This window comes from Gymnodraco acuticeps, unplaced genomic scaffold (assembly GCF_902827175.1).
Source record: "Gymnodraco acuticeps unplaced genomic scaffold, fGymAcu1.1, whole genome shotgun sequence".
NCBI lineage: Eukaryota > Metazoa > Chordata > Actinopteri > Perciformes > Bathydraconidae > Gymnodraco > Gymnodraco acuticeps.
The window spans coordinates 42,731-62,641 of NW_022990132.1; the positions used below are offsets into that span (position 1 = coordinate 42,731).

The following is a 19,911-nucleotide window of genomic DNA, read 5'->3' on the forward strand; positions in this document are numbered from 1 at the left end:
AGACCAGAGAACCAGGTTCAAACTCTCAGAGAAATAAGCAAGACCCGGTCAGTGATTCAAGACGTAGAGAGAAACCATTCAGCTGCTCAGTCTGTGAGAAATATTTTAAACACGGAGGACATTTAAGGCGAGACACTACAGGTGAATAGAGTAATTTGTTTTACTTAAAGATATCAGCTAGAGATTTCTCCAGTGAATTACTTGCATTAAGACAATTGTTTTTTGTATTACAAGTTTTCTGAAATAGCATGTTTAAATATGCAAATGAGCCATCATCTCATTAAATATGCGCATATTTTAATACATTTCCGGAACACAAATCGGAACTTTGGATAAAGCCAGGTTCAAAATTCTTATTTCATTTTGTAGTCATATTAGAATCTAAAGTTCTAACAGAAGGGATTTTGGATATCTCTTTGTATCACTCCATAAATCAGAAAATACTGTCAACAGCCCTAAAATATCAATTTTCGCCATGTTTTTAGGTATAACATGTTGTATAATTCAGGCTATGAATTATATATAAACAAACCGTTCAGTAAAAGCCTTCATAATATTAATAGTAATAAAACTGGAAGGTTTGGTGTATGTAAGTGCAACTGAAGTGGACATTTCTCACTCAGAATATGAGTAAAAACTCATTTTGAGAAAACAACCTTTAAAGATTGCAGTGAGGCGCTAGCTAAACCCTCCTGTTCTTTGGATGACAGCTTGCGCATCAACGCACTCTGTGAAGGTATTTCATGTTCGGGGTCATTTGTTTTTTGTATAAACTTGCTTCGTGCAAGTGACAATTGTTGTCGTCTTCTCTGTGAATTTTTTTTCTGCTGTTCTTTCGCCATTTTGAGATTTAAATTTCCAGCGGAAACTAAACCAGGAAGTGTTTTAGCACATCACGTGACGCATCTGAACGAATCACGTTGTCAGAAATTGACACCAGCCAATGAGATTTAGTTTTTTGGTTTAAGACCCCTTTGTGCTTTCACGATTGGTTGCTGATACAAAGGAGATGACCATATTTGGATCCGATGAGATTGTGCAGGAGAGACGGAGCTTTCCAGCGATATCTCCTTTGACATGCTGCACACAGCGGTCGCGGTACTTTATGTTAGAATTCTAACTTTTGCTGAATTTAGGAGAAATCTACAGACGCAAATAGACAAACTATAGTAAAAAATAAACATCTAAATGTGTATTTTGCACGTTTTCCTTCCAAAAGCCTGAAAGAAAACATGTTATGGAATCAAAATAGCACAAAATCTCAAAATTGACCAGTGCATGAAAAACTATGTTTTTGCCTGCCGTGTCTCGCCTTAAAGGTGGGGTAGGTAATTTTGGAGAAACCAGCTCCAGTGCGCTAGAATTTGAAAATACACAGCCGGAAAAAAATCTGCCACTTCCTTACAGAGCCCCTCCTCCAACACACACAAACGCACACATGACCAATGAGGGCACGAGATAAGTTTGTGCATAGATGGAAGGCTGACAGGCCATCCAGTTACTTTAGCCGGGCCACATTTGGACTATGTGACTGTTGCCAGCATCCATAGTATATAAAGAACAGTGATCTACTTATTTATGAGCGACTAAAAGGCCTTAGGCCTATTACAGCCGTATCCTATTGATTGAAATGATTGGTCGTGCTTTTTACAGTGCTACGGTTTCCACAGATGACATTTATAACCTGAGACTGAGCACAACCCTGGAGACTCTTCTGAACCTGGGACTGGAGACTCTTCTGAACCTGGGACTGGAGACTCTTCTGAACCTGGGACTGGAGACTCTTCTGAACCTGGGACTGGAGACTCTTCTGAACCTGGGACTGGAGACTCTTCTGAACCTGACCCTGGAGACTCTTCTGAACCTGGGACTGGAGACTCTTCTGAACCTGGGACTGGAGACTCTTCTGAACCTGGGACTGGAGACTCTTCTGAACCTGGGACTGGAGACTCTTCTGAACCTGACCCTGGAGACTCTTCTGAACCTGGGACTGGAGACTCTTCTGAACCTGGGACTGGAGACTCTTCTGAACCTGACATTTTCCAAGTCAAATCTGCATGTGCAACAAAAAAAAGAGGACAATTAGTTAGTCCCACGACAATTCACATGAGAAAAATCTGTCTGCATGCATAAACTCAGTTTGACAAAAAATGTTGTGACTTTGAAAGGTCCCATGTCATGCTTTTCTGGTTCTGACCCGTCCACTTGTTGTTATGATGGTTTTTCTGCATGTAAACGGTCTGCAGAGTCACAAACCCTCAAAGTACACCCTGAAGCGAGTAAAACTCTAACACAGAGAAGACCTGTCTGTGCTGCCCCAGAACGCCTCGTTGGAGATTTCTCTTTTTCCATTGTTTTCTTCCTGAGTATAGTGTCGTAACCATGCCCAGGTCCAAATGGACCAATTCGTGGAGCTCCTCTCACACACACACTCAGCCTTATCTTTTCTCAGCCGCGGCTCCGTGGATCTCCACTCACAGTTCAGGCTGAGTTCCGCGGTGTCTCGCTGTCTCGCAGACCCCACGCAGCAACCAGGAAACGACACCAGTAACCCAGCTCACACTGTCCGCTCCTCGAGTCTCAAAGAGCGGAGCAGCGAGCCCCGCAACGTCCCGCCAACACGGCACCCAGACCCCACGCAGCATTCTCATCCGTTTGTCCTTACTGGTGTAATTTCCTGGTTGCTAACAAACGCCATTGTAAAACATACTCACTGATGTTCAGCTATAACGGTGGTGGACCAATCAGAACAGAGTGGGCGAGCTGACCAATCAGAGCACAGTGGGCGCACAGAGTGAATACACATACTATACAGATGCTGGATGAGAAACCAATGTGAGTTTGGAACATTGAACAATGTAAATCTATTCTAGTAGACCTCAACAATGGAATTATGATCAGTAGAAATGGCCATGACATGGAGCCTTTAACCCTTTAAATTTCCATTGGGATGTTTTGACAGTTCCTGTTGAGTTATCAGTCTGTTCTGGTCTGAAAGAAGAACCAATGACTTATTAATATAGAGAATATTTACGATGTTTTCAGTTTTATTCTGTTCTGTTTAGAGATGTCCCGATCCGATCACGTGATTTTCAAAAGATCGGAATCGGGAGGGAAAAAAAATCGGGGCTTGGGATTTTTTAAATGTAATGTTACAAAACAAAAATGACCATGTTCACGTCTTAAAGTCATCCTGAGACCTTAGTTTTGGTTTAAAATTACACAACATCATGTGTTGCTGTTCTTTTGGGCTTGTCTTCAGACCTGGTTGCTTATTTCTCTCAAAGCAACAGAGTGGGCGCAGTGTCTAATAGTAGCAGCTAACGAGAGGCTACGTTCAGCTGGTGACTCGGGAGTCGGGACAGAGAAAATGTCAGGAGTTGGGAAGTATTATAAAATTGAAAGCGAAGGCAGTGTAACAGCCAGATGCAATGTTTGCAAGACGGAGGTTCCGCGTGGTAGAAAGAACAGAGCTACGTTCAACACGACCAATCTAATACTCCACCTGAGAAACAAACACCAACAACAACAGGACGAGTACACAGCGGCCACTCAGGTAACGGCACTGAAGCAACCTTTCAGAGACTTTTAAAAGGAAAGAGAAACTGCCCCAGAGCAGTGAAAAGGCCACAAAAATAACAGCCAAGAGAGCTGAGTTCATCGCGTTGGATGACCAGCCGTTATCTGTTACCTTTTCTTTCTCTTTCTCTTAATGCATTGCATAAAGATCGGAAATTGTCAAAATCAAATGATCGGAAGCAAAAAAAGGTGATCGGGACATCCCTAGTTCTGTTTATATCACCCAACCGAACTAAAAGAAAAATGCCTTTGAAACAGACTCACATTCCTGCATTATTGTTAGTGTTTTACAGCAGATTACAATCAGCTCATTCAGAGTTCAGATGGAATTTGAGGATTATTCCTGCTTTTTGAAACTGCAGTCATCATGCTGTTTCATTATTGGTGTTCTGTTCAATCAAAAATAACCCTTGAGTAAAGAATTGTAAAGACTTTGCACTCACACCTGCACACTTATGTAAATATATTCATGTTCATTCAAATGCTCAACTTTTCACTGTGATATCTCTTTTCAATAGTTACTTATCACTTTATTTTTGTTGTATTATTATTTTAATTTATATTCTATTGTCTCTTTGTTTACCTTGTGTGAATCCTGTTTTTAACTCTGACCCTGTTGCTGCTATAAACGCCTGGATTTCCCCGAGGAGATAAATAAAGTTCCATCTTTTCTTAAAGGTCCCCGATTACACTGTTCTTCATCAACATATCACAGGTCTCAGATATATCCAGAGCCTGTCTCTGATTGGCTGAAACACCAAACAGATCATTGCAGCATTACCCATAATCCCCTCTGTTTCAGCCCTGTTTCAAAAGAGCTGATTCTGGGTCCATAGCTTTAAAAACATAATGAATGCAAGAGAATTCTCCCCAGAGTCTCAGCTAAATGCTGCCGTGATTAAACTCCATATCATGTTCCAAACCACATCAAGGATTATCTCTGAAACAGTATGGAGCTCAAACTCTTTTTCTCTTTCCGGTTATACCACAAGGTGAGTTCCTTTTTATTTCCTGCTTCTTCACACACATGCTCTCCAGTACAGGTTAGCTCTGAGTGTTAGCGATGCTAATGTAAAACAAAGACCATATTACGTCCAAAACAGTCGCTCATTTGATTCTGATAGCAACGTTTCTGATTGGGCCGTGGGTCCACATCTCAGATATTACGTCATATCGGCAGCAAATCTGGATCAGCTCCGTTGTTCCCCCGTTTTTAGAGATGTGGGAACCACCTTGTGGTACAAAAGTGCATTTTGCATGACAGAACACCTTTAAAGCCCATATGTGTTGAATGGCGCCGTGTATCAGTGATTACATTGACTTGAGACCAACGCAGGACCCTAAGCTCTTCTCCCCAATTATCAAATTACATTTGTCGTGCTTTTTCTAGCATTTGGACTATCTGTGTTATATGTAAGTACAAACAGCCTGAAACTAAAGTAAGAGCACGTTATATTTTACCCAGCGGAGAGAGTCTGTGATGGGGGCGTCGTCCAGGCTGCTGCAGGGCTCCACTGGGAGGAAGGAGTGCACCAGGATCCCACTCCTCCTGGGATCACTGGGAACAAACTGAGGACAAGGAGAAATATAGGAGACGTAAATATGGTTGTTTTCTGTTGGGAAAACACTGAATGTCCTCTTCCAGTATGAGAGTAACGTGATAACAAAGGTATCCCAACTGTAGCTGTGAACATGACAGGATGTGTGATCACCTAGAAGAGCATCAGGACTGTTTGAGGCAGATGATAGCTATGTGGTTAACATGATGATTCAGCATTATAGAGAGGCGAAGTCCCTCGGGGGAGCTCCATGGGACCTTATTTCAGAAAAAGTATGTAAAAAAAAAAGAATTACACATATGATGTTTGTCAATTTAAAAGATAATTTTACAAGTCAAAAAAAAAGAAATGTGTCGTAAAACTGTGAATCAACACTTTTTTGTGTGTGAAACGCTCAATGAACTACATCTCCCGTCTCGCACAACACACCAAGACGGCCGTCACGTTGGAACACTTCACTTCTTTCTTTCAGAACGAGGCGGAAAGTATTACACTTACGTGACTCTGGGAGTTGTAGTCTTTCTAGTTGCGTATTTTTCATCGTCTTATATTTCAACAGTTTTACGACAAACTGTGACTTTTTGACATGGAAATGATTTTTTAAGATTGACAAACATCAGATGTGTAATTCGTGGCACAATTCGGGATCGAAAGATAATCTTTCTCTCTCCATTGACTTCAATGCATCATTTCTCAGAAATAAGGTCCCATGGGGCGGAAGTAGATGGGCGGGACTTCGCCTCTATTCAAATGAATGTCCACTAGCTTGCAAAATCTCCTCTATAGTGATCCCTCCCTCAATTTGTTTTAGATTCCAGTCAGAAAGCGACCAATTTGTACTCTCCATGGGCTGATTTTGATACATTTTGGGTCTATTTGGCAGATTTAGGGGACTCTGGATAATTTGGATTGGTCAGATTGCCTATTTGGTCATTTGTTATGCTGCTTCAACGCAAAAAAACGTCCCAATTTGGGATCATTAAAGTACAACTTATCTTATCCTTATTTGAAAATGTGTCCACAGTAGCGGTAATACTTTTCATCTTGTTCTCTCCATTTCCAATGGTTGCAACACTATTCATGGTAGTCAAAATCAGCCCACAGAGAATACAAATATCGCCACTTTATTAGGGGTGCACCGAATGGGAAATTCTTGGCCGAAACCGATACCGAAAATAGGAAACAGTTGGCCGAAAACCGAATGCCGAAAGGCCGAAAATGATTAATAGAAATATATATATAATGTATACATTTTTTACCAATGTTGTTCAGCTACCTGATTATGGAAATAGACATGATTATGGCAAAACTTCACTTAAATAATAATCACTATTATGGGTCCATAAAACATTTATTCAGCACTTTTGAATGCATACAGTACATTTATATATGTCATGTATTATTGCTAAAAAACATTATATCGCAGTCTTAGTGTCGCCAACTCGTTTCTAATATGCAAAGACAACAAATGCGTCTATGATGTATTTTCGATCAGACGAGATCTCTCTCCCGTCTGTGTGCGAGGGGGCGGGGCAGTTTACACACACGCAGCTGCTACATGCAGCGGAGCACACTGCGGAGATGGCGGAGAGAACGCGCTCCGAGGTGTGGTTAAACTTTACCCGTCTCGATGTGGAGAATACTTGTTACCATAAGTGCAATAAGAGTTTAGCATGTAAGCACGAGCAATTTGTCTAAACATTTAGCAAAAGTGCACCGCATGCAGACGGAGGAATGCACCGGGTTCGACCGTCTTTCTAGCAGCTCTGTAGCTCCATCACGAGTAACGTTTCCACGTCAGGTGTTATGTATGCTAGCAGCAACACACGGAGTTAACTACATGATACAAACATGGGTTAATGATTAGAGGAAACTGAGTTATTTAGTTTGTTAACATTTCAGCTATTCTGTTTACAGTCTGTCATCAGATTATTTAATACGATTTGTTAAAGGCTCAGGGCAATCTCGATGACAAAGGTCAATGTCCCCCCCCCTGTGAGCCAGCCGCGAGCATGGTCGCCGCGTCTTTATTACGTCATCACAACAACACGTTAGGTTACCAACGTAAGTCTGTTCTGACATTCGGTGATATTTTTTCGGTGCTAAAACCCTTTCGGCCGAAAGGGCCTTTTTAACCATTTTCGGCCGATAATTTTCGGTGGCCGAATATTCGGTGCATCCCTACACTTTATACTTAAAACTGACCTTCTGGGTCCTGAAAATGGATTCAGCATCCTCAATAACCCCAAAACCACTCCTAAAATGTCCAAATCGGCCAAGTTATTATTATGTTTGACTATTTTGGGATATATGCTAATTCATGCAACTTATGCTAATTGTGCTAATTGCCCAACATGCCGGTTAGCATCCGGCAGTTTCTATGTGCTGGGGACCCTACCACACATTTCTATCATTAAACTTTTGGGGTACTCGACATTTCCGGGTTCACTAAGCTGGCAACGTGTTTACTAAACATCAAAATAAGAATGAATAGCTAAGGTCGACATTTTGCCCCCAAGAGCGAGAAGCACATGTCGGCTAACACGTGCTTACTTTAGCTAACGTGAGCTAACTTGAGCTAGCATTAGTTCACCGATAACTAAAACAATTTTTAAAAAGTGCTCCGAATTGAAGGCAAATTCGACAAGTGTTGATTTAAACAGGTTTTGTTTTACATGTTTCACGTTCGTTTGAGTTCCATCTTATTCAACCAGTAAAACGTACCTGTTTCCGAGCTTCTGCAGGTGTGGTTGTCAATGCCCGATATGCCTCCCTGCCCTATCTGCAGTGCGCATGTGCGAGATGTCCGCCATATTTGACAACTACATACGGCAACTCAAGTAGGACACTTGACACAGTGGCTTTTGGAAAAACACAAAATGAAAACTCGAGAGAGATGACTTATTGTTATCACAACGTGACTTCACTATTATTTAACAACTCTTTTTATTGGGTTCTTTTATTTGGGGTTACGTACATTGTCAGAATAAGTCAGAAATTGATTTAACTTCTGTTAGTCAGCTATATGTCATACATTGTTGCATACATTCACAGTAAATATGTATTCAGTATGATAGCTGTCTAACAGAAGTTAAATTAATTTCTCACTTAAACATATTATTCTTCCTAAAACATTTCATATTACAATTTGACGGTTTTGTAACCTCTGAATAAACAAAAGTATTTAAGCAGATTAGAAACCCTTATTCTTATTATTTGCCTGGGCTATTTGTTAATATTTCACCCAGTTGAGAGTGTGCCTAAAAATAAGCATAACCCAGCATGAATTCATTTTTCTAGCGGTATAGAATAGGTGAATATTAAATATGTATTTATTTATTCGAAATTCAAATGTTCAAATGTTAAACACGTATACCCACAAACTCAACATTATGAATTAAGATAAAAAATTGTCAGATTTCTCATGTATATATCATTTCAAATAAAATAGTTAAAATTATCCAAAAAAAAGTCAGGATTATGAAAAAAATCTGAATCTCCCCAAAATTCAGAAAAGTAAAAATTAAAAAAAATAATCAGACAAGTCAGAATAAAATAAATAAATAAGAAAAGTCTGAATTTTCTTTAAAAAATAAATTGTGAAGAGTCAGAATTATCAAAAAGATATCTGAGTTGTCCTGCAGGGGGCGATGATGAGCCGTCTGCCGCACTACTGACTGAACTGCAGACGAAGAAGACATTTTGATGTTTTGGAGGCAACAAAACAGACATGTCGGTCAGCTAACTCGTCTCCATGGATACAGTTTCAATACTCTCTCTCTATATATATATTATATTGTATTAACAGTTGTGATTTAATGGAGAGCAAAGCGCCTTCTCTGCTGAATGCGGTCCCTCCTTACGGACATGTTATAACCAGCGAGAAATGGAGGAATTCGTCCCTTATTCAAAGCTTAAAGGGTAAATACATGAGTTTACTTACCGTTTATTACGTTAACGGCCCAATTCCAACCGTGTTATCACGCTAACGTCTGGGGCGTTACGTGTGCCAAACCCCGTTCGCTGTTTTCATGTACATTTCAATAAAATGCAGACAAAAACAAGGTGTAGAAAATGATAATTCACATTCTATTAGTCAAATACTTCCTCTCATCTATTCCGCTCACATGTCCTCAATTTAAAACGTGCACAAAATGTAACCATAACAATCAATCTAAATATAAATGTTACATGGGAAGAAAGCGATGCTTGTTATTGGTGTTAATGCCGAATTCAATTATGTTCAATACGTCTAGTTAAAAGAAACTATGTTATAATTTATTGGTCAAAGTCATTGTTTAAATTAGATGTTTGTCATTATGCAAATTAAAGATTTAATTATTTGTTTTAATATATATATATTGGGAGGGATGAAACCCTCTTTAATGGTCACACATGCAGAGCACACAGCACACACAGTGACATGTGTTCTCTGCTTTTAACCCATCCTAGTACCAGGAGCACTGGGCAGCTATTGTACAGCGCCCGGGGAGCAATGGGAGTGGGGGGTTGTCTGGTGCCTTGCTCAAGGGCACCACGACAGGGCAGGAGCTGAACTGGGACCTCTCCAAGTAGCAGTCCATACTCTAAGTCTGTTCAGGGACTTGAACCGGCGACCCTACAGCTCCCAGTCCAAGCCCCTCCTGACTGAGCCTTTAACTTTACTTGCTACTTGGCGGTGGTGGAAGAAGTACTCAGATAGTTACTGAAGTAAAAGTAGAAATAGTTTAAGTCCTTCAATTCAATTTGCTCTCAAGTACAGGGGTACTAAAATATACTTTAAGTACTAAAAGTACCCATTATGTGTGGCTCATCTTTGTATTAAAGGATTGTATTTTACTGTATTTATTGATGCATCATGTGTTCTTCACTTTAATGTTGCATCTGGTAAAGATAGGGTTTATTTTTATTATTTTATTTACTGCTGGGTAACCTATAACAATACACCATCATTATTTTGTGGAATTAAAATTGTATTTATAACCGTAAATCTGCAAAGTAGCTATTAACGTAAGTCTTAAATAAATGAAAACAGTAAAAGTACAACATTTGCCCAAAACATTTTGTGAAGTAAAAGTATAAAGTAGCTTAATGTGGAAATTGTTAGATTTAACATCAACACATGTATTGCGGCAAAAATCTTAAACAAAGTGCCGCGAGGGACTAAACAAGAGAAAAAACACTGTGGACGCGCAAAAACTCAGTCTTTCCAACACAGTATGCGTTTGACCTTTTATTTCCAAAGCAAAAATGCAATATTCTATATCCATATACGTATATCCTTGTATGCGTGCGTGCGTGCGGTCAACAAAAATTGTCCTTCTCTAGCTCACTCCCCCATCTATACAAAGTGCGCAGGTAAAAGCAACCGGATATAAGCACAAACGTCACCACATAAATCCAATGACACGCCCACCACCTATAGTGACTCAAAAAACATGTATCGTAACAAACACAGAAATGGCTTCATATGTGGCTACTACAACATGTTTGGAAAGTACAAAAGCTTCTCATTTTGAATATGTTGCTCTAGATGATTTCAAAGGCAGGTAATAGAGTTTTTAGAATTCATCAGATCGTTTCCAATATTTGTAGTCAAATCGGTTTGCTGTTTTAGTAGCAACGAAAACATTTAAAGAAAAAAATGCATTGATCACAATCTGATAATAAAGTGTAAACAACGCCCATCCCCTAAAACACATCCATTTATAACATTACATGATATTGAACCTGATTTCAAATCAAAGGGTTGTTCTACTCGGTGTGATTGACAGGAGAGATGATCAGAGGGGCAGAGTTTTTACCACCATTTGTTGTTATAAGCACTAAAGTATGGGTAGAGTTTCTCTTTGAAGCAGCAGCCAGTGAAGGAGTAGATCAGAGCTGCAGCATCAACATCATAAAAGGAGACCAGACCCTCCTCATAATCCACAAATACCCCCACCTTCTGAGGCTGAGACTTCAGAGAGAGACGGACTGAAGGAACAGCACCTGCTGTGTACTCATTTCCATTCCTCAACACTATCGTCCAGTAACCATCCTGAGGAGATAGTGAGATGATGTCCCTTCCTGTTGATCGACTCTCTGGCCACTCCTAGATCCCAGTCAGTCTTCCCTTCAACCTGAACCTCGTAATAACATCTTCCTGAAGAGAAACTCTGCTTTGCTAAGACACAAGTACAAGTATTAAATCTCTCTGGATTGTCTGGGAGATTCTTCTTCACATCACCATGTTTCACTTGTTTTCCATCAGCAGACAGGATGAGTTTGGGTTGTGCTGTATCAGGATCAAGAGTCACCTCCACCTCAGACTGCTGGACCCTCTTCAGCTCCACCTCAAGCAGCTTCTTCATCTGATTACTGAGCGTCTCCTCCAGCTGAGTCACAGCTCTCCTCACAGTCCCCTCATATGAAGGTGGACGGACCCTGACTTCTGTCCAGTTCTTGGTGGGTGGAGCAGCGTTCAGGGACGTGAAACTTTGGAGGAGGTGGAGCTGGTCTTCAGAGCGTGAGAGCTGCTCCACCTCAGAGCTTCTCTTCTTCAGCTCAGAGACTTCCTGTTCCAGCTCTTTGATGAAGCCTTCAGCCTGTTCCTCTGTCTCTCTCTGCTTCTCTTTGATGGTGTCCATGAGCTCGGCCTGGCTTCTCTCAACAGACTCCTTCAGAGCGGTGAAGACCTGAACACCATCTGCTATCTCTCTGTCTGCTCCTTCCTTACTGAGCTCCACTGAGCGATTCATCTCCTGAATCTTCAGTCGTCTCTTCTGGATCATCTGCTGAGTTTCAGCCTCTGTCTTCCCCAGCTCAGCCTTCTTTCCTTCATATCCTTCTTTCAGAGGAACAACATCATGTGTCTTGTGGTCTAAAACAGTGCAGAGCATGCAGACACACACCTGGTCGGTCTTACAGAACAGCTCGAGCAGTTTATCGTGCTTCACACACATCCTGCCTTCCAGGTTCTCCTCGGGGTAGATCAGCTGATGTTTCTTCAGGCCTGCTCTTGTCAGGTGAGGCTCCAGGTGAGTCTCACAGTAGGACTCCAGACACACCAGGCAGGACTTCAGGGCCTTCAGTCTGGTTCCAGTGCAGGCGTCACAGGGAACTTCTCCTGGTTTGACAACTTGTCGCTCTGAGCTGCTGCTGCTGGCTTTCTGTTGAGCTGACTGTCTGAACTGAGCAGCCATCTCAGAGATGAAAGTGTTGACCCGCAGCTCAGGCTTTATGTTGAAAACCTCTTTACAGTTGGGACACTGACTCGGGACATTTCTATCCCAGTGTTGAGAGATGCAGGCTTTACAGAAGTTGTGTCCACATGGTATGGTGACTGGATCAGTGAACACATCCAGACAGATGGAGCACAGAAACTGATCTTCAGTCAACAGACAGCTGGCAGCAGACATGTCTACACTCTGAGGACAGAGCAAGTGAGGAAACACAACTTAATTACATATTGTCTATTTGAGTCCTATTACGAACGCGAAAATGTTAACAACCCCAACGTTTTATGTTAGAAATGTATAGTAAAGGTCCCCAGCACATAGAGACTGCAGGATGCTAACTTTTCAGGAAATTTGCAAAATTAGCACAAGTTATGTTATTAGCATGAATTAGCATTCTCTACCAAGGGGTTAAAGATGGCTCAAATGTGCAGTTCAGATGGTGTATTTCTATGAGGAAAATGACAACGTAGACCAAACAACCAAAAACATTTAGTTTTTTTGTTTGCAAGAATTCGAAATGGAGTCTAAAAAATGATTTGTTAATATTATAAATAAAATCTGGAAAATCATAGCAGCATTTAGTTTAAACTCTAAAAAACACAATGTGTAAGCTCTATTCATTTTGGGGGATTTTGCCATTGTTGAACAGAGGAGTGAAACCTCCTTGCTGAGCATCACTGAAGTTAATAGTTAACAGTAAACGTTATCAGCTGTATAAAGGCCGAGAGCAGTTATTACAGAAACAGTGCGGCTGAGAAAGAAGGGTTCAAAGCTCAAGGCTGCTCACCACAGTGTGTCACAATTATATTAGAAGAAATATGTAAATGTTATGATTTTTATAAGAAATTCCAAAATCGTGTAACATAACACCAGATACCTTGCTTTGGACAGTCCAGAACAAATCTAACACTTAGATACTACTTTGTTTAATAAAGTCATTTATAAAGATGTTTTCAAATCCAGGAAATATGAAAATAAGTTTAAGCTAATGCTAGCTTTGGCTGCATTCTGTCTAACCTTCCTCACCCAGAGTTTACATTGTATTTTCGGCTGTTGCTAATTTCTTAACTGACACATTTCTATAGTATAATGTTCTTTATATGGTGTAGAAGATAACCCAATGTGTTCTATTTGAGACTGAAGGGGGTGTTGCATTGTTTTTGTTGCAGTTTATATATCTTATAATGTAATTTAGGTGAACTTCCTGTTTCATTTGTATGCTTTTATTTTGAAGGCGAGTTAACGCGGCTGACAGGAAGTGGTTGTAGCTTTGGAAACAACGTGACGGAGAAAGTAATATCTTCTATGTAACGGCGGAGAAAGAGAAGAATGGACTGTATGTGTTTAAATGTTAGCACCCCCAAAAGAGGCTCAAGCTCTCAAGTTGGGTCTGGAGTTACAAATACATTCTAATTCATCAGTAAAGTAAAGCCTACGAGCATTATTCGGAGGGAAATGCTACATATGGTCAAATGGATGTAATACAGTCAGATTCAGATTTCAATCCAGCTTTGACTAAATATGTAGTGAGTGATGTGTCTGTAGTGCACTCACCAGAGTTTGCAGAGATCCTGCTGTGTTGAAAAGAGCTACTGAGTCGAGTGTTTCTTCAGAGAAACAGAGACTGCTGCTCTGCTGTCGCTCAGACAATCTCCAGCTTTCATTTCTGGGAAATTGAAACTCTTCTCTTTCAGTGTGGTCCCTCCTCTCAGTGGCAGTTTGCCAAGAGGGAGTGGAGGAAGAACTGTTGAGGCTTGTTATTTAACTTTGTGACGATGCACATTACAACTGATCCAAGAGGCTTTTCAAACAGTGTATTGAGCACAAGTAGGAATATGTTCTCACTGCATTTCCTCCTTCCGCTTGATTTCACAACAGTTTTACAGGCTGTGTGTTATGATCCCTGTTTAAGAGCAGCTGGTGAAACACTTCCTCCTCCCTGAACAGACTGATAAGGGTTTTTATTGGAGAGAACTGACACGTGATTGTTGACTCACATTCAGGTCAGTCTTAGTTTATATTAGAACCAGATTCATTTGTATTCACCTCTAGTTTTGGATTTAGATGTAAACGAACTACAGCTCTAACGTCTGATATGTAGTTAAATCAAATGTATATTTATGTTGCAATATATCAAAATGTATCCTAGGAACTTTAATATAATAATAACAATATTAATGATGTGTTCCTGTCCTCCTTCAGTGTCTGCAGTGCTGCCGGCAGTCATGTTCAGGTAGAGAACAACCGGCTAAACGGCGCCCACCATGCGGAAACATCTGGAAAGGATCCGTTTCCGGGGCCAGAGACGGGACGAGTTCCTGCATCTGATTCTCCCAACACCTCCGACACAGAGAGCAACGAGGAGGTCGTGAGCAGACCTCGAGTCTCCGCCAGAGAGTCGGAGCAGCAGAGTGACGCTCAGGTACACTAACATACCAAACAGAGAGAAACTCCAGGGGATTTTAGCCTTTGCAGACCATTTACATGCACTAATACTCTATAACACTACAGGAGAGGGAAAACCTCCCAAAAAGCAAAATAGGTCCTCTTTAAAGATCTCCAATTATACTATTTTTAGGCATATATTATAGGGATAGTTATATATAAAAATCATGTCTATGAAGTGTTTTGTTCCAAACACCAAACAGATCACCCCTTCTATTTCTGCCTGTTACTAAAGTGCTGATTCTGGGTCAGTAGCTACGATGCCACGCCCCCAGCAGAGCTACATGTGTGCAGAGAGAAGCAGAAACTCAGCTAAATGCTGCCGTGATTAAACTCCATATCATGTTCCAAACCACATCAATTATTATTTCCGAAACAGTTTGGAGCTCAAACTCTTTTCAAAGTTCCTTTTTTTATTTCCTGCTTCTTTACACAGTACAGCGTTAGCTCTGAATGTTAGCGCTGCATGCTAATGAAAAAATGAAATTCTCCGAAAAAAATCTGAATCTCAGAAGAAGAAAAAAATTGGAGAAAAAAAGTTTTAAAATTGGAGACAAAATACACATCCGGGCTGGTCCTGTTCGATTCCAGTTTTGGATAGTCTGGATCATGCACGGGGACTGTAGTCCCAAATGATAGCTGGGGATTATGGGTATTGTATTGTCTTAGGCCATCCTAAAGTCCGAAATGTTTTTCGGATTTCATATCGCATTAACACCATATCCCTACATGCATTGCGGCTAAAACATCCAATCACCGAGCTTCAAGCTGAGGATCTTGGGTAATCAGTTCAGTGGCTGTGTATCACAATGATGCTTAAAATGTCCCTTATAGGCTTATGTCTGTTTCCGGTTATTTTTATTTTGAAATTCAGTTCCTGACGGACGCCAAAAAAGCCAGAGATTATGGAATTAAACAAATAAATAAAAACAAGGATAATTGTGTGTTATTGGTGAGTAAATAACAGTGTGTTATTTAGAAAAGAATAACAAATTAAAAGGAAAAAAAGATTTAAAAAAATACAGATTTCAGTATTTCGAGACTCTGAGCCCCATTTATTTTCCTCACAGACGGCAAAAAAAGTCCAACATTATATGATTTAAAATAAAAACAATAATCGTGACTTGATATTGAGTAAGAACATGTTTTTATGAACCACACAGCTTCCGGTCTTCCAAGACCTGACCGGACAAAAAGACAAAAACATACTACCAATAGAAATACATTGCTTTAAAAATCGTCACCAAAAAAAGGGGTTGGTGAACACGAATCAATCGATTAAATGTTGTGACTATAACACGAAATGCCGTGAGACTGGGTTGAATGTAGTGAGGTAGAAATATACAAATGGAAATAGTCAAGTACATTGTCAAGTACATTTTTTTAAGCTACTTTACTTAAATTGAGAACTAGTGAAAACTGTACTTCAGATAAAACATTTGTAAAAAGAAAAAAAAATGGTTTTAAAAAAAAATCCATTGGCTCTTTGTCGACTTTATTCAAACTATACAAGCAGTGTGCAGAGGTGGACAAAATAAAATGAACATCACACAGACAGCTGAGATGTAACATCTTCATTTCCCTCGTTTCTTAAACCACTGCAGCCCAATGTTTAATGATCAGATATTGTTGATTCTCACAGTAACTGTCAATACATTTTGTACCAATATACAGTAATTAAAGCATGAATCCTGAATCTACCCTTTTAAAACGTATCAGAGACACCCATCATGTCTCCCTCAATTTAAAATGATTAAAACAAAAAACATGTATACAACATGCTTTTGTTGAAGATAACCTTTTGCTCCTTCACAATCCTTTGATTCAGGAAGATGGGTTGCTTCCACTATTGTTTTGCGCTCACACATTCATATCTCACATTCGACAAACCCCCCACCATGCACTCACCACTTCCCTCTGAAACTCACTCATCCACCCTTTCTTAAAGCTCATCAAAATACCACAATCCCCCACACTTATTTAACACATCCCATATACCCTCGCCCCTGAAGCCCTACTATATATATCCACACTATCAAACACTCCTTTAATGCTCCCCATATCCTTAACTGTTATCGTGGTGTCATCAGCGTACTGATACACCGAGCTTTCCTTTCCCCCGGTACCTCCACTCCCTTCACATCCTCATTCTGCTGCAGCAGGCCCGCCAGTCGCAGAGAGAGGGCCTCCATGCCGGACTGACCTCTCTAGCCTAAACACATTAGTTAAAATCCCATTCACCTTTACACAACTAACTGCTCTACCATAAACTCTCCTAATCCATCCCACTAGCCTCCTCCCAAGCCCCGCCTTCTCTAACACCTTAAACAAATACCCATGATTCACCCTATCAAATGCTTTATTCAAATCTAAACTTACAACCACCCCACCTTTACCTCCCTTCATATAACTTATCACATGCCTTATACTACTAATTGTGTCACTAATATCCCTGCCCGGTATGCTATATGCCTGCACGCTCCCCACCACTGTACCTATCACCCTCTTGATCCTATTAGCTAACGCCCTTGCTAACATTTTGTAATCACTATTTAACATACTCAGTGGCCTATAATTCTACCCTTTTTAAACAAAATACTGATCACCCCCATTGATAGCCTGCAATTCAGCCCTCTCTTCTAAACGTTTGTATAGCTCCAGAAGTAGAGGCACCATGCTTCTTTTTTTCCAACCCCAAAAAGGAACCCGTACATTTCTCCTCCTCCACTAAATATCTAGCCCTACTCCTAACTATTGCTCCCACACACCTCGTCCTCTCTCTCTCACCCAACTCATCCCTCAACCTATTATATTCTCCTATATCTCTCCCGGTCTCTACCTCAACCTTCTCTGCCTCTTTATCCAACTCTTTTCTCCCTCTCTCTTATTTCTCACACTACTATACTTAATGCTAGATAGATCAATCCTACTCTGTTTTAAAACCCCTCAACCACCTGCTTCCTAGAAAAAACCAGTCCATACACATTTCTCTCCCTCCATACATCCTTCATACCGTTATCCCTCATTACCTTTTGTAACATACCCCGTGAAGAATCACTTTTAAAACACATCTATTCTCCCACACCACACATTGAAATCACCAACAACCATACAGTTTCCCCACACTTCCCAAACCCTCAAAAAACATCCTCCTCCCCTTTTCCTCATTCGGCGCATATACATTGATTAGCTTAGACACGTCCCCCATATACTCAAACACCAATCATTCCACCATCATCCTCAACTTTCCTCACATTCTCTACCCCCCCCCCCCCCAGCATTCACCCCCCCCGTTATTTACAAACACATCACCCATCCACCCCTTCTTAACATCCTCTACACACCTTTCATCCCAATGTGTCTCCTGAAAACAGATAATGTCCGTGGCACACAAAGGAATAGCTTGCTCCCTTCTGTCCTTCTTCTTAAGCCCATGTCCATTAAATGAAGCAAAAGATGTTGATTACGAAGAGGAAGAGAGAAATTAAATTCTCCATTCCTTCCCCCGTGTCTGGACCTGCCCCCTTGCATCTTGCGTTTTCCTCCCCATCGTCTTTCTTCCTCTGGCTCGTCCCCTCGCCGTCACACAGGAACCTCTCAGAGCCTCCTCTCCCATCCCGTCCTCACTCTCCTTCATATCCACTTTATCGTCTGCAGACTTTCTGTTGCACTTTTCCATGATATTCAATGTATTGAGATGCACCTGTATGAGTTCAAGTACAGGTTTAGCGAGGCGGTGAGAAATGCTAAACGACTACTCTGAGAAACACCAGTTCTCAGCTAACGACTCTGCGGACAGGTCACAAACTATAAGGCTAAGGCCTCACACTCCGTGAACGACGACGCCTTGCTAAGCGGCAGTGAAACTATGTTTTAGATCAGCTACAGTACTAACTCACATGTTGTCCTGAAACTCTCCAGGGCATCTGGAAAAAGGGTGTGATTGACAGTCTATTGAGCCAACAGAAAAACAAAGGGGGCGGGACTTAGCAAAATGATAGGCAAGCATTTAAGGAATGAAAAAAGGCTGCAAAGTTAATTAAGTGTTAATCGTGGTTAGATTTCAAATTCTAATACTCTACAGTTTCTCTGAATATGTGTTTCCTGTTACCTGCAGACATCCAGCAGCTGGTGGTGGTTAAAGAAGAGGTTCCCCCTGAGCAGCAGGAGTGGAGCGCCAGTCTGGACTGTGAAGATAAACTTCTGTTGTTGCAATGTTGAGGTAGAATGAAGGAGTCTGGAACGTCGTTAGCCAAAGCACTGAGAGTTTATTGAACACAGTACATACACATACGGCCGGGAGATCACTTAGTTTCCCACCGTCCTGTGGTCCACCAAAATCATCTCTGCCCCAGAATAGCCCCAACACCCATCAACACGAGGAAAGGCGGGCTCACAGAAGCCCGCGTTTACCTAATCAATAGCAGATGTGAGACAATAATCTACTTGTCTCAAGGAAATGCAGCCAGGTCAAACCCTTCCCCCACAGGATATGGGAGAAGCTTTTGACCTGTGACCTCAGCCTACAGAGGAGTTTTTGACTGATACTACAAGCAGATGTTTGCAGTATCACAGATTCTAAGAAACTATAAGAAACTCTATAAACAGATCAGATTAAAATATTCTCTTACATGGACCAGGGGGACGCAGAGCCCCCCCCCCCCCACACATTAAGCAGGAACAGGAGGAACTCAGGAGCAGTCAGGAGGGAGAGCAGCTTCAAGGGTTGGAGGAGGCTGATGTCACCAAGTCCACTTTCACTCCTGTCCCTGTGAAGAGTGAAGATGATGAAGAGAAACCTCAGTCCTCTCAGCTTCATCAAAGACAAACTGAACACCTGGAAACAGAAGCTGATGGAGAGGACTGTGGAGGACCAGAACCAGCCAGGAACTCAGATCCAGAGAGACAATTACAACCTGAGACTGAGGACAACCCTGAAGACTCTTCTGAACCTGGGACTGAAGACAGGGCTGATTGGAAGGAGACCAGAGAACCAGGTTCAAACTCTCAGAGAAATAAGCAAGACCCTGTCAGTGATTCAAGACGTAGAGAGAAACCATTCAGCTGCTCAGTCTGTGAGAAATCTTTTAAACACGGAGGACATTTAA

The 19,911-nt window shown here is 41.1% G+C and overlaps 1 long non-coding RNA gene and 1 pseudogene across 1 annotated transcript; both read right to left on the reverse strand.

Moving 5' to 3' along the window:
• Positions 1-10,358: 10,358 nt before the first annotated feature.
• LOC117546540 lies at positions 10,359-14,101 on the reverse strand (annotated as a pseudogene).
• Positions 14,102-18,140: 4,039 nt separating this feature from the next.
• Positions 18,141-19,132, reverse strand: LOC117546541. Its single transcript, XR_004569030.1, has 3 exons — positions 18,915-19,132; positions 18,703-18,754; positions 18,141-18,506 (listed from the first exon to the last, which is right to left on the reverse strand). It is a non-coding gene; the product is annotated as an uncharacterized LOC117546541 (long non-coding RNA).
• Positions 19,133-19,911: the final 779 nt, after the last annotated feature.